At 31.6% G+C, this 20,933-nt stretch overlaps 1 protein-coding gene across 4 annotated transcripts in view; it reads right to left on the minus strand.

Moving 5' to 3' along the window:
- The window catches only part of LOC116428647 (uncharacterized), a 122,138-nt gene extending 102,967 nt beyond the window's left edge, over positions 1 to 19,171 (minus strand). For 3 of the 4 annotated variants that reach the window (XM_031980523.2, XM_031980520.2, XM_031980527.2), the window contains exons 1-2: positions 18,913 to 19,171; positions 12,657 to 13,060 (exon numbers count right to left, since the gene is read on the minus strand). The gene's annotated coding sequence lies outside the window, so the exon portion shown is untranslated. The remainder of the gene's footprint in view (positions 1 to 12,656; positions 13,061 to 18,912) is intronic. The other variant, XM_031980521.2, reaches the window with a different exon arrangement.
- Positions 19,172 to 20,933: the final 1,762 nt, after the last annotated feature.

Raw genomic sequence — 20,933 nt, forward strand, 5'->3', positions numbered from 1 at the left:
CACATTTTTTGCTCGTATTGAACGGCAACTTTAAACGCACAGCAAAATACGAAGGTATTCGAGCTTCGTTACATTACCATAGATTGACAAAAAGTGTAAGTATGTGTATAGGTATATTGAATAGATAAGCCTTAAATAAATATATCAACCATTTTTAATTGAATTTGAAAATGGTATAAGTCCATGTATTCATACATTGAGATATTTAACCCTTTGTACTCGTATGTCATGCTGGAGATGACGATACAGATTTGTTATGGAATGTTGAAAATCGTTTTAAAAAGTGCCACACGTTAAAAGATTATAAAAATTGAAACTTATTATAATAATAATAAATAAAATAAATATAAAATGTTGAATTCTACCGCTGTAAATTACTTTCATTCATTTCCCTAAAAATAAATACAAGTTTATACACGTTTCTTATCATTTTCAATTTTAACATTTTATTACATTTTCACATCAATCCACACTTTCGTGTTTTGCGAGAAAATATTCGTTGTTATTCCTATCATTTTGTATGCAATATTTATGCATAGATTCTTAAGAAAGCGTTTAGAAAACTTGGACTGCTTTTCACATCTTTATATTCACGTAGAAGCAGAAGAAATTCAATTTTACGTCGACCAGTTTATTCTTCACGCTCCTAAAGCGAAATGTTCATAAGAATATTTTCCTATGAACATTTTTCGTAATTTTAAGTCTGCTACGTTCTTTGAGATTGTTTTTACCCAAACACGTTTTCATTTTATAAGTATTATTTCGTCTGTTCACTTTCTTTTGATTTTGTTGCGTTCTCATTTTGTAAAGGATATTTTCAAATGTGAAAATATCATAAGAAAATGATTAACCCTTAACGAACCAATGCTGCCATATAAGCGACATGGCACTTTTACTTACCGAGTCAAATGCCGCGTATATGGCGGCAAAAACCATTTTACTATTTTTATCACTGTTATGCTTGTAATATTTACAATTAACACCTTAAGTATTGTGCTAGGTCACTTCTATGAATTTGTTTGCGCTTGTTATCTATGTTACGGTATTTTTTGGCGGTAAGTAAACTTGAAATACTTCCGGTCCGTTAAGGTTAATAGACTTTTAATAATATTTCCTCCTACTTTTTTAATAATATTTCAAATTTATAGATAAATTGAGGACTGCAGCAGGATTAAAAATAGTAGGAAAAAGGAAAAGCATTTTATGGTGTTTGTTGGTCCAATTCTCGAATTCGCTGGACGCAGCAGAAGATATTTATCAGCAGAGATTAAAACGGGACTCTCTGTGTGTAACTGCATACGTTTAACTTCCTTTCTACGACGACAGTACACTCACGAATTCGAATACCGTAAGTTTTGGGTCCGGCCGACGAGTACGGGCAGCCTCCAATGCGTGAGAAAAATAGGAAGTTTCAATCGTATTATCTCAGAAGATTTGTAGGCATAGAATTATGAATATAGAATAAATACAGAATGTATATATTACTACATATGTATTTATGTGACATTTAAGTATCTACCATTTGTAATTGACGTTTTTCGGATTTAAATACATACGTAGTTTCTACTTTAATACTTGTTTAATTGCCAATTATGAATAATAAATAATAGAATTTTAATAAGTCCGTAATAAATATTTATTTCAAAGTATTATTTAAATGTAATAAGTATAAAAATGAATACGATATCGTTTAACCATTTATACATCCGTTTGAAACTTCCATATTTGCCTTTCATTTGGGGATTTTTCATTTTTCCTTTCAATAAAATTATTAAAAATACTGTTTAATATTTTCAAGCTCGAAACACGTGTCATTTTCTTTGTAAACTCATAATAAATTTATTTTAAAGAAGCACTAAAATAACTTATACATCTAATATTTGTGTATTATCTATATAAGTAAATTAACATTTATTTATGATACTTGAATACCTTCTTTTTGTTAACTATGACTTGAAGTATGTTAAGGTACGTGTATACCTTAAAATTTTTTAAAATACGATTAAAAAATATAATTTACTTTCATGACTAATCCAAATTCTTATCATATTACTCATGCTGAGTGATTCAAGCCCCAAAGTATCCTGAGTCAGAATTTGAATACCATCTTTTAATTTACGTTTCGTAACTATCAGCAGTGCAATTAGTACTGTAAAATACAACGAAAAATATTTAAAAGAGACGTTAATTGAAACAAACTCTAGATTCTTCTTTGACATTTGATTCAGAATTAAATTTTCCTAAAACAACTTTATCCTATTTCATCAAAAATGAATCTTTGGTTTCAAAGATACTTTTATTCTTTGTATTTCATCGCTCACTAGTTTGGCAGTACTTCCGAAGAAACTAATGAACGACTACATATTTCTAAGAAGAGCGTACGTTAATTTTGTAGAAATTCCAAAAAACTATCACGATTTATTTCTCATTACTGTAATTAGAAAAGTTGAAAAATAAATAATTACATAATAATAATTTACTAACTGTAAATATAAAATTAAGTATAAAAATGACTATTTCTGATGAGTTTTAAAACTGCTTTCCAAAAGAAAATCTCTTGAAGAATTTCTATCATACACCCCGTCTTCTAAGTACCAATTTAAATGTTCTCTCAACGATTACGTGTTCTCCTGTTCTTGCGTATGTATTAACCAAGTAATTCTTACCGCTCGAACCGCACGCTGGCTAGTTACGAATGGTAAGAATCACTGGAGCACTACGTACACTCCGGAATTGTTCCGCAACGTTGAAAAAACCACAGTGCAGATGAGTCAGCAACTTCTTTCGCAACTTTCTAACGTCATTTACACGCTCGCAAATCCGTGTCCAATCATTTGCACGTAACCTGATTCGAGGCTTGTCTATTTGTCACTGATGTACACAATTGTCTTATCGTCAGTTTTCGTATATTTACATCCATCAATACATAATTCACTACTTGCTTAACACCTTCGCCTAGAATGTCGTGCCAAACTCGGGACGAAAGTGTTAAACTGAATTTGACAAATTTAAGGGTTGCTCATTTTTCTTTAAATATAAACTGAATATTATTTATCTATTAGCAATCATTAACGTTTGGAATAAACATAGGCATAAAATAAGTTTCAACATTTGTTCCTTTCCTAATAAATGATTAACAATAAAGTAGTTGTATCGATCACGGTTAAGAAATTAATCATACGCCAACGGGTTAAATATATTAGTAACATTGTAAATTTAAAATATAAGTATTGAGTTGATGCAAACTTTTCAACGATTTTTCTACGAGGTTAACAAAAACATTTTGTTCGAAATAAATAACATCTGCTTTCAAACTATTATAAGGTGTATAAAGGACATTTCTTGCTTCGTTTTTACCAGATTCTGGTTTAGCTATCGAACAATTGGGAACTGTTCTCTTTATTTCTTGTAAGAAAACGTCAAAACTTTCGCATCAACCCAACAGTTCATTGATTTGAGTAAAGATGATTTTCTTTTTGACTAATTTTTAGTGAGTTTAATGTCTTTTGTCTGGTTTTCATTGGATTTGCTGGTTTTGTTAAATTAGTACAAGAGTTATAGGAAATTATGTGGCTTCTATGAGAACGTTATTAACTATTCGTTGTATAATATTTTTCGTAACTATGATTGTTATAGCACATACGTTTAAGTCAAAGATAATTTGGTTCATTTAAGAATTTTTTAAATTTTCTGATTCATTCTAATCCGTTCTTTAACTCCTTGTTCTGTGATTTCTTCCACAACTGTGCTTTATAAAGCTATGTAGTTTATTATTAACAACTTATTAGAGAAAGAAAAGAATTTGATGCTTATTCTATATCTGTATCTACATTTTAACTCAATTTACTAGGTCGTTGCAAACAAACTGTCGTGTTTACTACATGATGCATTCGATAATTATTGTATATATAGAAATAATTAATAATGGCTACTAACTGAGTTAAAATGTACGCTTCATTATTTACAACGCTCTGATTGTTTTGATAACAATACGATTCAACGATTGCTTAATATGAATTACAGTCGAGAATTATTCTTCAAAAATTGATTAATAACATTCAAGTTTATACTGACACTCGTATAAAATATAACTTCACTGAAACACACACGTAACGTATATTTGATTAATCACATTGATTAAAATGCATTACAACATGGAATAATATTAAAAACTTCGTCATTATATGTACATAGGCATATTCTGCAGGCACAACGATACAAATATGTTTTCCTGTCAAGTTTTTAGGTTTAGTTATTAATTACCAGTGAAAAACAAAAATGTCAACTTCCTTATCTAATACAGTAATGTAAATTTTTTACTTAGAACTGTACAATGTCTACGCAGTAATTAGTAAATATATTCATTATACTACCTGTTTTAATAATATTTTGAAGTTACTGGAATTTTTCATAATTGTTCATCATAAATTGACCATGTTAGAATACTTTTAAATAATTTTGTTATATTCACTCTTTCGAAGATCATAATACTGAAAAGCACACAATATTTTCGACATATTTCATCGTCATAATGAAGCACACGTAAAACTTTCACTGAAAATTTCATTTCGAACGATGACCATGATGAAGACGGTATTAATTAATTAATTTTCCAAATGACAGACACACATTGATTAATCGACACCTCGCAGAACTGGAACGTGAATTTATGGATGAATTAATTTATAATGAATATATTTCAGAACGTTTTATTACTTCATAATTAACAAATAATTATGCTTTGCATCCAATAATTCCATTAATTTTGCATTTACTAAATATTATGAAATCATGATTAATCGAAACTATCAAAATCTATCCGAACTTATGATTGTAAGCAGGAGTAGACGATATTCATAAAATACGTGTATTTGGTAATTGCTTTTATTCCTTGAAATGTATTGTGTAAATCATACCTTAATAACGAAATTAATAAAGCTATGTTAATTTTTCATATTCTCTATATACAAAAGAAATACAATTAGTACATTACGTTATATTATATTATTACTACCTATTTTCGTAATAAATAATTTAACTTGCCAGACTTCCTTAAAGACAATAATACGATTACTTGAATGCAAACAAAAAGTAAATTATTAAATCGTCCTTCAAATATTACATAAAATCTCCACTATTTTATTTAATTTCTTTTGAATAACTCCTTTTCTTTTGCGTTTTTCTCTAATCCTTCTCTAATAAGTATATCTTAAAATATCTTACTACCTGGAAAGTGGAGAAATATCTGTGATCTAATTGCAAACTCTACATTTAAATTAGAAAGCCTCCGTCTTAGTTACGTTAATTCACTTTCCGATTAACTTTATCTAACAAGATTTGTGACTCTAAGTTTTCCGCAGTGTCCTAAGGATTCTTGAAACTTGCATTTTGTAAAAAGTTAAAGGTCGCTTAAAAACGCACACTTTAGTAGATAATATTATTATGGCTGTCATATGATAGGGAAAGAACTTATCATTAACAACGAAACAATGGGGAAATCATTAATATTTTTTTATTAACAGTTTCTCACTCCATCAAACTATAAAAGTTCTCATAATGAAATTTTGACAGAATTATCATATTTTACTATCAAAGCATTACGTGTACTTTAACTTTGCACTCAAAAGTTTTCCGCTAGGAATATTCATCGTTTATACCTTTATAATTTTGCTATATCAAACCAAATAGCGACTGAGTTGCCCCTCGAGTACAAAGAGTAAATCGAACATACAGAAATTCGAAAAAATTGCTTCATTTTGTAGTTCACTTATTTCATGATTAGCAGTTAGACATCTTCCACTTCGTCAAAAAGATAAGTTCAGTATAATACGAATGTCTTAACGTTAAAATAAATTACCACATTCTTTTATTTTCATCTTCAACTGCAAGTGGCGCACTTTGCGGCGGAAAATTGCTGCTTAATGAAATCTCTTTCTTTGCGTTTGCCTAACGCACTATTCAAAGCAGAATAACGTCAAATCCAATTACCTTAATTTGACTACTTTCTTTCCGCAAGCACTTTTCTCAGTCCTTCCAAACTGGAAATTGAATATTATTTCGCGTTGAAAGCCACGATTGAAGCTTAATTAGATTCAATGTACCAGTAACGAACCTAGATATTGCCGAAGTTACAATGCTTGTCAGCTTCTACAGAAAATACCACGTTGAATTATAATGATTAGAATTTGCTATACAGACGATTGAATATAAGGGATTTCGCGGAAGTTCATTTACTATTTTTCATTGGATACAAATTATACCCACCTTTATTAATCCTTTAATAATATTCTAAAGAATTGACGTTGTCAATTTATAATTACGTCGTAACAATAAAATGTTAACCGTACTATCGATTGCATGCGTTTGATTAGCATGAAGTTAAACTGGAAATTATTGGGACATCCCATAAATAATGCGGTTTTCTACATTTCCTTTATTTTTAAAGATAAAAATGAACAAAACTGTTTTTAATCTAAGACATATTCTTCTTCATTATATGTAAATTGCCTATCTATACTTTATAATCACTTAAAAAAAATTTTGCTTATCTTCATTTTTAAAAATAAAAGAAACATAAAAAATCACATTATGTATGGGATGACCCAATATTATGTTTCTTTACTTTCGATATCCCGTTAAATAGCACTTATTATTAGACGCTTGGTAATTATGACATCTTTCAAACACACAATACAAAAAGTCTCACTCATAATGAATACTTCAATTGTTTCCATAGGTATGAAATATATGATGAAATTACTAATAATGATTGTACAGTGTCTTAAGACACGCTTTGAACATTACGCAACGATCTATTGTAAGAACATAGAAGTGCAAAAAGAATTGCATTATAAACTACCACATATCAAAGTAATCAAACTTCAATAATAAATTCATCCACAGCTATAACGAATGTCAAATTTTAACTTAATCCTTAACCCTATGGACTGGCAACGAATTCAGAGATTCGATGAAGTTTCGCGTGAAAAATTTTATACTTACCAATTTTACACGAATATGCACAGTAATTTTATTGATTAACCCTTTGCGGTCGAAAGCCGTCATAATGGCGACTTCGAGCTTTGATATCTAAATTCGGAAGCTGCAACTGAATAATTGAATAATTTGAATAATTTCATTATTCAAATAACGAGAAATTTATATGTAACTCTCTTTTTTTCTAGTATTTAAATTCATAACTCAGCTTTTTTATGCAGCAAATGTTTAAAAGAAGTCAAAAAATTCCCGTCTACAAAAGATTAACAATTCTATACAGAGTAATACATTTCAGAAGAGTCTTGAATATGTAGTGCAACAACACTATAGCATGGTCGTTGGTCATTTAGGAACAACAACCAAATTTCTGTTTATACCTATTCTTTCCATTTTCATTTAGACAGTATCTAATCTTGTTATGCCATATATCTTTTAACCAGAGTCTAATAAATAAATAAACAATGTTAATAATATAAATAATATCAGTGTGTAAGATTTTTTATAATAGTTGCACAAGTTTGAAAGCCTGCAGTAGTTTCTGACCTTCGTATGATATCTATCTTTCAACTAGACTCTGGCAAATAAATAACCGCGACAAATATTTCTATGACAGTTATGTCTGTTTGGACGCCTACATTAGTTAACAGTTAATATGTAAGAAACGTACGACGATAGGTAACTATAGTCGCCTGCAGGACATAGAAGTAGCTCAACAAAGAGCAATTATAGTCACCTTTAACAACGATAAGGTTAGGTGGATGCAGCTCGGTCAACCGTCAGTTGGAAGACTCCCCGACAGTCCTCGCCGCACCGACCTGTCCTAGAAAGTCTGTCTTTTTACTATCAGCTGCGCTTAGCAGGCGGGAATAACAAAAAAGCAAAAAAAAAGACGTTCATTCAAACGTGCGTACTGTTTGACCCGGTTTCCGAATTAGAGGCATTCTTGTATTTCAGCAATTCTCTCGCAAGCTGAAGCAGGGTTGCGTATTCATAGAACCCTGTTTTCAAAGGGACTATAGAAAATGGCATTCTTGACATCAATACGTGCTCTTTCGCCTCTTTCCATTGAATCCCGACACACTCCAAAATTCCGAGTGCTCTAATTCCGCGGAGAATTGCTACACCTCACAATCAGTTTCCAAATGTTATCGAAATGCATAAGAATGCTTGCACCGCGAACACAGGGTCGAATGGAACAATTGCACGTGTTCCTGTCCGTCATCTGTGTACTACCAATTAACTCACATTGCAGATCTCTTTACACGCGTATATTTAGATAATACCCTTTCTCGTAACAGAAAGCATCAACAAATTATAGGGTAACTCCAAGTGGGATGGTCTGAATTCATTAAAATTGTTAACCTGTTAACTGTGGAATTTAATTTCAGAAATCTTGGATAATGCTCGCAATGAATTCAAATAATGAAGTGTCTGCTCGTCTAACGCAGGCCAAATGTACCTGGGATATATTCTCACGAAAAGCTAACGCAAAACGAAGAAGAATTACATGTTTATCTGAAAAAATAAATAATTTATCGTTGAAAGAATTCCTATCATTTTAATTTTAAGGTGACATGTATACTCGTCAATTGAAAAAAAAAATTTTTTTATTGAGTAAAACATGCAGAATTTCAACTAAAAGAAATTGATTATCTTTTCCACAAAAATTACTAAAGAATCTATAATTTTCGTGAAAAAATGGCATTTCCCTTAACACTAAATTTAGAGAAATCTATTATTTATACAGTTAATTCTACTATCCTTAGAAAAATTGATGTTCATTTACTTAGATCTTGGAAATTAGAGGTTTAAAAATAGACAATGACATAGAATACATATCCGTGTAATTATATTAATCAAAATCGACGTAAATAATTATAATTCACTAACATTTATGAAATTCAATATGCATCAGACGTTTGCGTTCCTTAAACCTACTGCTAATAGACCGAGTACGAGCCAACTTAACACTAAAACTACAAATTCAAATTGACATACTTCAGAATGTTTATTTTGCAAATATTTAAATTGCGAAGGCGTTTTCGCAAAAGACTTTTAATTAACACTAAGTTTATGGAATACGTCAATTTGACTACATTAAATTTTATAAACATTATTTGTGAAATGTTTACGTCGATTTTTGTTGCACGAATACGTATCCTCATTATCCATTCTTCTACTCCTAACTTCCAAGATCTAAACAAACGAACATCAGGTGCTCTAGGAACGATAGAATAAACTGTACAATAAATATCTAAATCTAGTGTTAAATTTCCATATTTTTCCAGACAGAAATCCCTTCAAATGTCAATAAACGTATTGTTCTAAGTTTTATAAAAAACTGTAAATAAGTCACTCTAGTTGTTCGGTGGTTTTAGTGTTAAGTTCACCTTTCTTCAAATTCCAATCAACTCACCGGATTAATCATTCGAGCCAAAAGCTTATCGCGTCTTCAAGCAACGCGTCATCGCGCAGTTCGCGTGCTTTAATCGTCCCTATCGATCGTGAAGAAGACATAAGTAGGTGCCCGACTGAACGAGCCATACGGTAACGGTTTATAGGACTTGTTACGACCTCTATTGTACTTTCTATTGACCGGCTAGACCCTGCTGGAACGGTCCTTGAATAAATCGGGACCGTTTATGATCCGGTCGGTTTTCTTTCTTTGAAGGATATCCGCGGTTAACTTTGCGGTCAGTCCACCATGCACTTTCCAGGTCGAGATTTCAAGTTTTCATTGCAACATCGGTGAACTCATTTTACATCCTCGTAATTCACGCGACAATCGAGAGTCGAATGATATCGGGAATCGAACAACAATCGGATAATCAAATATTTACACTACACTTGAATCAATCAACTATTTTTAACGATGCGAAATACGCCATTAGGGAATCTACTGTTTCCACGTGAATGAACCATTTGTCTGCAAGAAAAATGAAACGACCCCTACTGGGTCCTTCGGGTCTTCGATCCAATCACCCTTTCGATTCTTTAACGCTATTATGCTTTTTTAGTCGTTACTGATTTAGTTAGGTTTTAATCTTGTTGAGGATACTTTTAAATTTGAGAAAAATTCAAGAATACTGTAATTAATGTACTATGTTTTTACTTTCTCAATAATATTATTTCAAATCCTGTTAGATTTTTATTTGTTCTTCAACATCGAAAATCAAAAGCAATTAAAAAATTATTGAAATATTCTATAAAAAATTGTTGTCTTTACAACTTGAAATAAGAACATATGTCACAATAATATTTATTAACTAAAATATGCTCCATTATCTTTGTCCTAAAAGACTGATTAAATTCTGATTGATGAATTCACATTTTCAGAAAAATTAGTATTGTTTTAAGTCGATAAATTCTTTTAATGCTGTATAGTTGATTTATTATGGATGATTTTACTTTTCTTTTGAATGTATGGACAACAATAACAGTGATAATCTGTTGAAAAAGATTTATGTCGTGATTACGATAAGTAGGTATGATAGAATTTGATACGTTATTTCAGGTAATAGTTCTTGGAATTACGATAATGTTATTATTGTTTCTCGGAATTGCAAAAGGAAGAATGGATTACGCCCTTCTGAAACCATACAGTTATCAGTCTTTCTAACGCAATAATAATTGCGTGAACAAAAGTGTAACAATCTTATGTACGTAGCCTTAACGAAGACCTCCTCTTAATCTTCCACATGATAACACATTTAAAATATCTCTCTTAACATTAAGAAATCTATACTCATTTATGTAAAAATTATTTCAATAGTTATTGTTAAGTTATTTTTCTCATCAAATAAATTTACAAGGAGTACAGTAAACTTCAAGTTACATTTAAAAGCAACGTAGCTATAAATACCTCATTTACTGTCCATTATTGTAGACAGGAAAAGATGTTCAATTGTTAATTATATGTACATAATTAGAGACTAATGCAATATAATTAATGCGATATCTGAAATCGAAAATTACAAATGAATAATTTAATTATTCAACCAACAGGGAACTGACATGTGGCTTTCTTTTCTTTTAGCATTTCACGCTACAATTACTGAGCATTCAATACGATTTAATATGATAAACCCTATAAAAATTGTAACAATAGATTATTTTCAGTTTCCTCAGACATTAATTACAGTGAATTAATTCGAGTGAAACTATTTCAAAATCATTTCAAATATTCAATGCTTTTGAAATATCAATAAAGAAAGAAAACAGAAGCCAGTCATCACTGGTACGGTAGTTCTAAAACAAATGTCAGAAATTTAAAACAGTCTCGTCAGCAAAGAGTTGATATAAAATTGTCAACCGCTAAGGATAAAGTTATTCATTTATATCTTTCAATCTTTACTGTCAAATCTCGAAGTCGCCATTACGGCGACATTTGCCCACGAAGGGTTAAAAACGGTTACATAAAAAAAGAGCACATGTAAGAAAACAACAGAGAGAAATCGCACAATGTATAATACGCATAGTGCATAACACGTATAAATATGAATTATACAATTGTAAAGAAAAGTGTGGGCTGCACCCCTACTCCGCGAAAAACTAGCATCACCTATACCGATTTTTATGATCTAAATAAATCTCTTCTGGATGCACAGTAGCAGCAGCCGTTAATACTTATAATACATTGATAAAATTAATTTAAAAAACTAGAAAACTACTGAATTTTAAGAAGAATTGCAAAACAATAAATAATTTGTGAAATAGGCATTTGTGGACTGAAATAATATTGGAAAACTGTGTTAGATAGAACCTTTTTACTTCGATGTTGTCGTCGGGAAGTCTACAGAACGAGTGCCCTGGGAAGAGCACTGTTTAGTCGGAGGACCACCCTTATCAGCGTGGCTCTCGGTCTGTTTATTGCACCCCGAGACTCGGGAACGCTTTCCCTTAAAAAGGCACCGATCGACGAAACGCAGACGACTAGCGTTCGACTTTCCCTTCGTTTAGATATTTTTACAAATTTGTTTAAGTAAGTAAGGAAGTATTTCTTGCAATAATTTAATAAATATGTAGAACTCCTTCCTCACTATCGTTTTACAATTGTACAATTCATATATGTACGGGTTATGAACTCTGCGTATTTTACATTGTGCGCTTTTCTCTATGCGCGCATTTCGCTATGTGCGCATTTTCTACGTCCGCTCTTTTCTTGCGCGTTCTCGTACATGTGCCTTATTCCATAAATATGCGTTTTCTGAACCCTTTGCAGTCGTATATCATACTGGAGATGATAATGCAAATTTGTTATAGAACTCTGGAAATTGTTTCAAAAAATACCACACTTCAAAAGATTATAAAAATTAAATCTTGTTATAATAATAATAAATGAAATAAATATAAAACGTTGAATTCAACCGCTGTAAATTACTTTCATTCATTTCCCTAAAAATAAATACAAGTTCGCACCCAACAACATTGAAAATAAATCGAGTGCAAAGGGTTAATGCTTATTTTATTTTCTTAAATTTAGACATTTATTATTATAAATATTTTATTTTATTATTATTTTTTATCATTTTATCATTATACACCATTTTTCTGTGCCTATTTTTCATATGCGTTTCTTTCCTGTCCGCTGTCTTTCCGGTTACCCTTGAAAACATCCCCTAAATCCACGCACCAAGAAAATCCAAGTTTTCTCTACTTACTACGAGTAGACCCGAACGTCCTGTTGATCAAGGCGGAAGTACCGAGTCCGCATTATTCTCGCCGTCTCGGTCACTCTTGGGCCCCGTTCTCACTTGCGGCCACGAGAGAGTAGCCTTTCGAAGTCTCGCCGGTCACGCTTGTCCACGGTCGTTCTCTGTCTTCCCTTCTCGCCGGTCTCCGTTCGTGCCTGTCCGTTTCTTATCCTGGCTCGCGGCACTTTTTCCCCTACCCCGGTGACCTCTATCCCTCTCTGTTTTTCTTAACTGTCGATCCCCCGTCTCCCTTTCACTCTGGGCTTCCTCTTGATTACGCGTTCGCACTACACCCGCGGGCCACAATGCTGGGTACCCATAGCGACGCGTTCTCTCGACGTTCGCGCGGATCCCGGCGCTCCCTTCCTGATCTACGAAATATCATTCCCCTTAATCCGATCGCATTCACGGATCCGCTGATTAACGATCGAGTTCCCTTTGTGAAGCTCGTTTGCGACCGTTAACTCGGAACCGGCGGGCACGCGAGTCAATTTCACGATCGAGTTACGAGTACGAGAATTTAGGGACGTGCCGATGCACTGCTCTGTTGAGGAATAGCGAAACCCTTTATGGATTGTTTGGAAATTGTTTGAACTTCGGCGAAGCCTGTAGTGGGTACTAGAATTACTGTACCAGTGAAAATCACTGGTTTCTATTTGTTTGTTTCGCAATTGTTGATATCTTAACACTAGAACTAACGAGCGTTTCATCGGTTAACTACGTTTGACGAGAATACGCGTCATTTTAAAGCCTGATACTAATTCTTTCAACAATGAATTCTTTATTTTTTTAAATTAACATGTAATTCTTCTTTGTTTTGCTTTGGTCTGTTATTAAAATATACCGTAGGTGCATTCGTCCCGTATTTGACGAGTAATAATGAACAATAACGACTAAATTTCACAATTAATTAGTTAATATGATTGATATGTAATCCCTGTAAAAATTGTAACTATAGATTATTTTCAGTTTCTTCAGACATTTATTGTAGTATTTGAAATCATTTATTTTTAAAACCGTTTCGAATATTCAATGCTTTTAAGGTATTAATGATTGCGAAACAGGAAAACCGAAATCAGTCATTTTGGCTGGTATGGTGTTTTACTGATAAAAGCATTAAGTATTCGAAATGATCTTGAAAATAAATAGTTTCAGTTGAGTGCTATAATGAATGTCTGAAGAAACAAAATAATCTATTGCTACCATTTTTATAGGGACCACATGTTAATAGTATTAAATGCTCGGTAGTTCTAATGTTAACCTCTTGCCCTATGATTCTTTTCCAATTGCGTACGATAAAGATAATTTATTGTTCATAATTTCGTTAGAAAAAGAGGAAAATTCTACACTTGTTCTATGTCTATGTTTACTCAGAGCATTACAATTAGTAATAGAAAAATAATATTCAATTCAGACTTGAAAGAATGAAGTGATATTTATATTTGTTAACAATAATTTATTGAAAATAAGAGAAAATTCCAGTCTTATTGTATGTCAACGTGTAGTCTACGGTATAATCATTGATAACAGAGGAATAATATGTAATTTATATTGAAACAAATTCAATAATATTTATATTTGTTAAATTGTATTTGAAATCTTCATCACGAATTTGACACGATATTGTAGGCAAGGGGGTAACTATATCGAAATCTCGAATACCAGGGAATAGGGAAGTTGCGTATCAGTCTATCTTATTTGAATAATTAAAACTGTTCCTGTCGATCTTTTGTGTATATTTTTAGTAAGAGGTAATGGAACGGAATCTATTAAATTACGCAGTACAATCTAAACATATATACCGACAAATTAATTTCATAATCATTGGAGGAAATATCGAAAAGTCTATTGGGGGAAAGTGATTGAAGTTATGAAACTAATTTCAAGTTGAAATTATAAAAGGTGTCTTTTGATATTTTGGAAAAAAATAAAGTTAGATTATTCATTTGAAGCTTTTGGGTTTAGGTATCGTAGCTTAAAGTCGCTATTATTGCAGCATTCTACCGCAAAGAGTTAAAGAGTGATATATAAAATGTGTAGTGAAGTATGAGATGTTTAAAGGAATATTATGTGTTTTTCGTGTAAAAAGAAATAATTTAAGAACATACCAATATAAATATAAATTTATAACAGTCTAAATGAATTGAAGATAATTAGGCTAAATAAGATTGTAATTGTAATTATCTATAGTTTGATAAATACAATGTTTATAGACTAACTATGTTTGTGTATAAATTATTTTAATTTGAGCTATAGTCATCTGCGCCATTTTAAAATCCATTCGCTTTACACAGAACATTCACAGAAATGTGAAGAAACAGTTTATAAAATAGTTATAATTCAAGGAAGCAAAAAATGATACTTAAATTATTGTCTTTATAAAAGGTAATACAAAAATTCAAATGAAAACAATTATTTTTCAGTGATATTTCCAACAATTCCTTATGGTTATAAGATAATTGACTTTGTATTGCATAAATAATGTAACGATGCGGGGAATTTTGCGACGAAATCAGAACTAGCGTCTGGTGATCTGGAATCTACATATATATGTGTAAAATCATTTCTCATGTCGCTATATTTTGGTGGGTGTGACGATTAGCGATGAGTAATGGATTATTAATTAGTTCTGTCAAGAAAATATAGATAAGTATCCTCCTCCCTTTTCCAAATCATGCGATGCGAATATAGCGATAAAATGAAGGCGAATATATAACTCATCTATTGTGTTTGACAACTACATTATCATCCAACAACCGACTACTAATAATAAATTAAATTAGAAGATAAAGTCGCAAATAAATTGTTATTCTATTATATAGCACTTTTCCTACTTTCAAATCAGATATACAGGTTTCCAATGATTTAATTTAAAAGAATGAACGTAATATTTAAAAATAAAATATTTCGTATGAGAAGTCGGATTCCTGAAGTTTACAAATTAACATAGATATAATTTCAATATCGATTTATTAAAATGAACGTCACAAATTTGTAATTAAATAAAATAAATATTAAGGAGATAAAATAACAATTATTAATAAATGTTCAGTATCATAAACGTTCCAAGGTTTAAACGTTTCAATTAGATAATAAAGATAAGATTGCAAAGGTGAATCTACTTAAAAAATGTTTCACTCTCATAAAACGTGTAACTCATCAACCTAGTAATTATATAAAAATGTTTATTGCCTCTTATGGAATATTTGTAGCGTCATACTCATTTATCGGTTTATAAGACCGCTTGATACATCTGATATGTATGTACGCACACACACTGATTAGATCGCGTTTAAGCGAATTTCCCGTTCTTAACACATTCACAATCGCAAGTGCAGTAACTAATTGCGCCCATTAGTTATCTCACTTTCTCAGGGCATTGTTTAAAAAAAAATACTGCTACCAACTGCCTTATTAAATAATCAGCGACTGTTAAATGCTTCAAGTAGGTACTTAGCATAACTCTCTAGTACATTGTGTACGCGGAAGACTGGCGTTTCTAATCATGCTGTGCTGATTTTAATGCTACGTTTACGGGAATTTCATTGCTAATAAGATGACTGTTTAATAATCACTGAACTGCATGTTTTGATGCATCGAATCTGTGCAAAGGAATTTGGAATTTATCAGAAATTGTATTATTCTTGCAAGAAGTGAAATACAGTTTGAATGGAATAAGGAATTGTGTAGAATGTATTATTAGTTTGTATATGACACTTCTTATTCTATAAGTAATTAATTAATTAAAGTAACTAACTAATTGTGAATATTGTAAATCTGCAAGATCCAATGTTGAATACAATGTAATCTAAGCGTAACGAAAGAGAAAGCTGATCAAAATGGTGAAGGCTCTATTCCAATAAACGTGAACTATGCATTTATTTTAGTAGTGACTTTTGCATTTAACTGCTTCTGTTTTAGACAACTGGAAACATTATAATTTTCAATATACGAGTTAACTTTACCAGTAATTATTAAATGCATATTAATATAAACAAAGGTCATTTACAGAATGTATTTGTTTATATTTTAATTCACATAAATGTGAATAAAAGCATTGGACTTTACTAAATATTATTTTGAAATCGATTGAAATGCGAACCTTTAAACATTTTGATAAAAAACGATTTACACTTTTATAATAAGTGGCCTATTTACTAACCTGTTTACAATGTCTACTGATCAGAAGAAAAATCAATAAATTAATTTGATCATTGCCAACTGATTCCTACTTCATGAAAATTCTGCTTAACCCTTAACTACCAAGATGAAAAAAACTTCTCGAGTCCAACATGCACTTTAAGACTCAATAATAGCATCATATAATTTTCAAAAACAGAAAAAAGTTTTATTTACGATTTATCTTAATGTATTTTTTTTACCAATTGGAATAGAAAAAAAAGTCAATATTTATTTTAATCAAAGTCATTCACTAACCCTTTGAGTACCGAGGGCCGATATATCGCTCCTTCATGAACTTGGGAAAAGTTTCTTTTTGATCTTATTAATAATAAAGGAAATCTAACATGTTTTTAGTATTGTGTAGTAATTTTATGAACTTTAGATAAAAATTGATCCAAATATGACTTTTTATTCATAATGATGCATCTTTTTTTAACATTGTCTGGCATTTCTCGAATATGCATGAAAATTTCCCTTGGCACTCAAAGGGTTAATTTCTCTGAGGGTCATATCTCATTAATACTTTTTTTTGGTCCCTGAGATTAAGATCAGTACCTTAACCCTTTGTCTTATAATAACGTGTCACACTCGTGGTGAAGATTTTAAACAGAACTTAATAAGCATAAATATTACTCGATTCTCTTCAATATAAATTAAATATTATTCTTCTGTTTATAATTGTTATATTTTAGAGCAGTCCTGAATATGGAATATGCCTAGAATTAGTTTCTTCTTCTCGATAAATTATTCATCACAAAGTAGGTGTATCGATCATAGTTGAGAAATAAACTGTAGAGCAAGGGGTTAAAAGTGAAGATGATACGAAATTCTAAGAGACATCGGTAAGCAGATGTGTACAAGTACATCGCGAATTACGATGGTGGGAATATTCAGAGCAATTCGACAAACAAAGAGTTTAATTATTGGAGAAATTTGTCGCGACCGTTGGCTGAATTGAACGGAATTGCACGGCTGATTGTCAATCGTACTCGTCTGAGTAACCAAGCGTTGAATTTCAAACTAACAACTCCTATAGAAGGAAGTGGCGTCGTCCAGACTCCTGCTGAGGGATGCTAAATGTCCTCAAATGCTAACGAGACTGCTTCCAATTTTTTCTCTAAATTCTATTCCATAATAATTTTATAATACTGTTCAAAGAATCTCAAGATTATTACAATTATGATTACTATGATTATTGTAATGATAATAATAATAATAATTATTATTCTTATTATTGTTATTACCGATTGAAAATACAAAACTAGACTACATAAGTGATGAAATAATAAACGGCCGTTCCACACTGAAATTTGTATAGGATTATATTTCAGTGATAATATTTATTTATGTTAGCGCTTGTGCATAACGAGAGATTAACATGGAAATAATAAAGGTGAACAAAATTGCAGCGTTATGGTTACGATGATAACGAGAAAGGTTGCTAAAAAGTTATAGAATAAATAGAGAATGCCAAACGCTTTGAAAACTTACAAAAATATTGACAGATGTCAAACAAATAATTAAAATGAATTTTTAATGGGATTAGTGTTATTTCATCTCATTATATTTACATACTATTAACGTCATCAGATTTGTAATACGATTAATGACATTACATCCCTGAAATACAATCCACTGTCATCGAATACAATATAAAATAAAAGATAACATTCCCCAGCTTCGTTAATTATAAACCGAACACACATTTTAACCAGCAATAACATTTCAAAACATCCAAAATTCCGATAAGATTATCATTTCCATCGTCGTGGAAAATTTCTTTAAATGTCATTTTCTACTTCCGGGACAAACAACGCGGTCAACCTCTCGAGTGCAGACGAGAATACGTCAAAAGGTATCAAAATTTCACCGATAAAAAATCTCCCGCGATAAAGAAGAATATTTTTCACTTGGGAGAATAGAATGGGCCAGGAGTAGAAAAAAAAAGTGAGAAACGAGCGTCAGTAATCGCGTCGAATTACACGACAATTTTTCACGGCTCGGAAACGTTCGCGGCTACAAAAACTGGAATGATGCTAACCTTCGAATACTCGTGATCGACGAATGCAAACGGTTTACCGACGCGTCGTCGATACCTTCCCGCCGGAAGTGTCACTAACTTCTCGGCTGTCACGCACACCCGTCGCTTGGTTTTCGAATCCGCGGAAATATTTGGTTTCAACGCTGCGGGAACACGGAACAACCTCTCCACCATTAAAACGAACGACAACACGCACTGTACGACGCTCGCCGCGAGACTGACGACGCGAACGGTGCACGTAAGCGTGCTGTTTCGGAGCGTCTCGACGTTTACCAATCAGTACAGCGGATTCTTGCGTAGCTACGCGTCCGCGCACGCGCGTTGCGCCGCGAGTCAGGCCCGCTTGCCGATCACCGGACTCCGGTGACAACTTATTCGAACAAAAGTGACAACAGAAAATATTAGATAGTGTAATATGGAATGTTGGATTTCCCTGGAAAAAGGAAACCTTGTTTGATGCTCCGAGAGACGTTTATGTAATGAAGATATGCTCCATTCGATTCGATACACTTCTGTTAACGTGTTTCTAATGAATATATTCCTCTTTTGAAAAATTATAAATATTGGATGTTTTCGAACGTTGTATACTGCTAATTACAATTATATGTTTAGGTTTTATAATTAACATGTTAACTATCGGTGTCACATGTTTTTGACGGCCGCAATTTTATATTTTACACAAAGAAAATTAAATTAATCGTATAGATATTGTTATTTAAAGTTATAAACAACAACGTTATATATATATATGAGCTCAATGACTTGTTTCAGTTTCATTTTTTCAATATTTTGTTTAGAAGATTTATTGGTTTGAATGAAATATTATAATTGAGAAGACCGTCACCGAAATAAACGTTTGTGGCGAATATGTTAATATTGTATTCAATATTAGTGGATTCTATTTCGAGGATATAAAGTCATTAATACTAAAGATATCATTATAACCTATTAATTTGCTGGTTTATCACCCGGTTCATTTTGCAAGGGAACATCACTGAAACGAAATTTTGCAAATCAACGCTTCACTGTTCTTTCGTTCACAGTATTGCCACTAAATGCTTTGTTTATATTTGCAGTGGTTTTTGCAGCAGTATTTCCAAGTTTGAATTCATATGAGGGAATTACACGTTTGCGGTATCCATGTTTACAAGAAACGATGCAAGAAATAATTATTATGCATCATTCGAAAAAGGTTTTTGCAAAAATTGCTTTGATAATCGACAATGAAACTGTTTAAAGGGTTGTATGAAAAACAAAGGAATAAAACCAAGAGGTGTACAAACATTTATGAGTAAGAAACACCTGATATTTCATATTACGCGATTTAATAATTTTGAGGCGTGCGACCTTTTGCGATCCGAAGTGTGATTCGGTGATTCGATCGAGAATTTACAACAGGGTTACTTTACTCAATTATAATTCAATATTTTGCTTTAATAATCTATTTGAGAACATTTGAGAAACGCTAAGTTACATAATTTATATTGCATGAGTATAATATAACTAATAAATATGAATGAAATATAGTAAAACACAAAGCTACTGGAATGAAATTTAATCCAGTCTCTCTGGACACAAGAGCGCAAAAGGGTTACACATTCGCGATCGATAAATTTTTCGGGTTTCTAATACTCACCCCTAGTGAAAATGGAGAATAACCTTAAGTTCCTTGCAGTAAACTTCTGATGAACTAATTTCTGATTAACCCATAGCACTTGTATCTCATGCTGGAGATGATGATACAAATTTGTTATACTTCATTTGTGGTGCTTTGAAAAGTAGCACGCTTTAAACGGTTATAAAAACTAAGTCTTATAATAATAATAATAATAATAATAATAATAATAATAATAATAATAAATCAAATAAATATAAAACGTTGAATTCTACCACTGTAAATTACTTTAATTCATTTCCCTAAAAATAAATACAAGTTTACACTTAACGATTCTAAAAAAACATCGAGTGCAAAGAATTAAAATAGAGAGAGAAATGAGAAAATTTGAAATATTAGTTTTGTA

The sequence above is a fragment of the Nomia melanderi genome, chromosome 1, assembly GCF_051020985.1.
Source record: "Nomia melanderi isolate GNS246 chromosome 1, iyNomMela1, whole genome shotgun sequence".
Taxonomy (NCBI): domain Eukaryota; kingdom Metazoa; phylum Arthropoda; class Insecta; order Hymenoptera; family Halictidae; genus Nomia; species Nomia melanderi.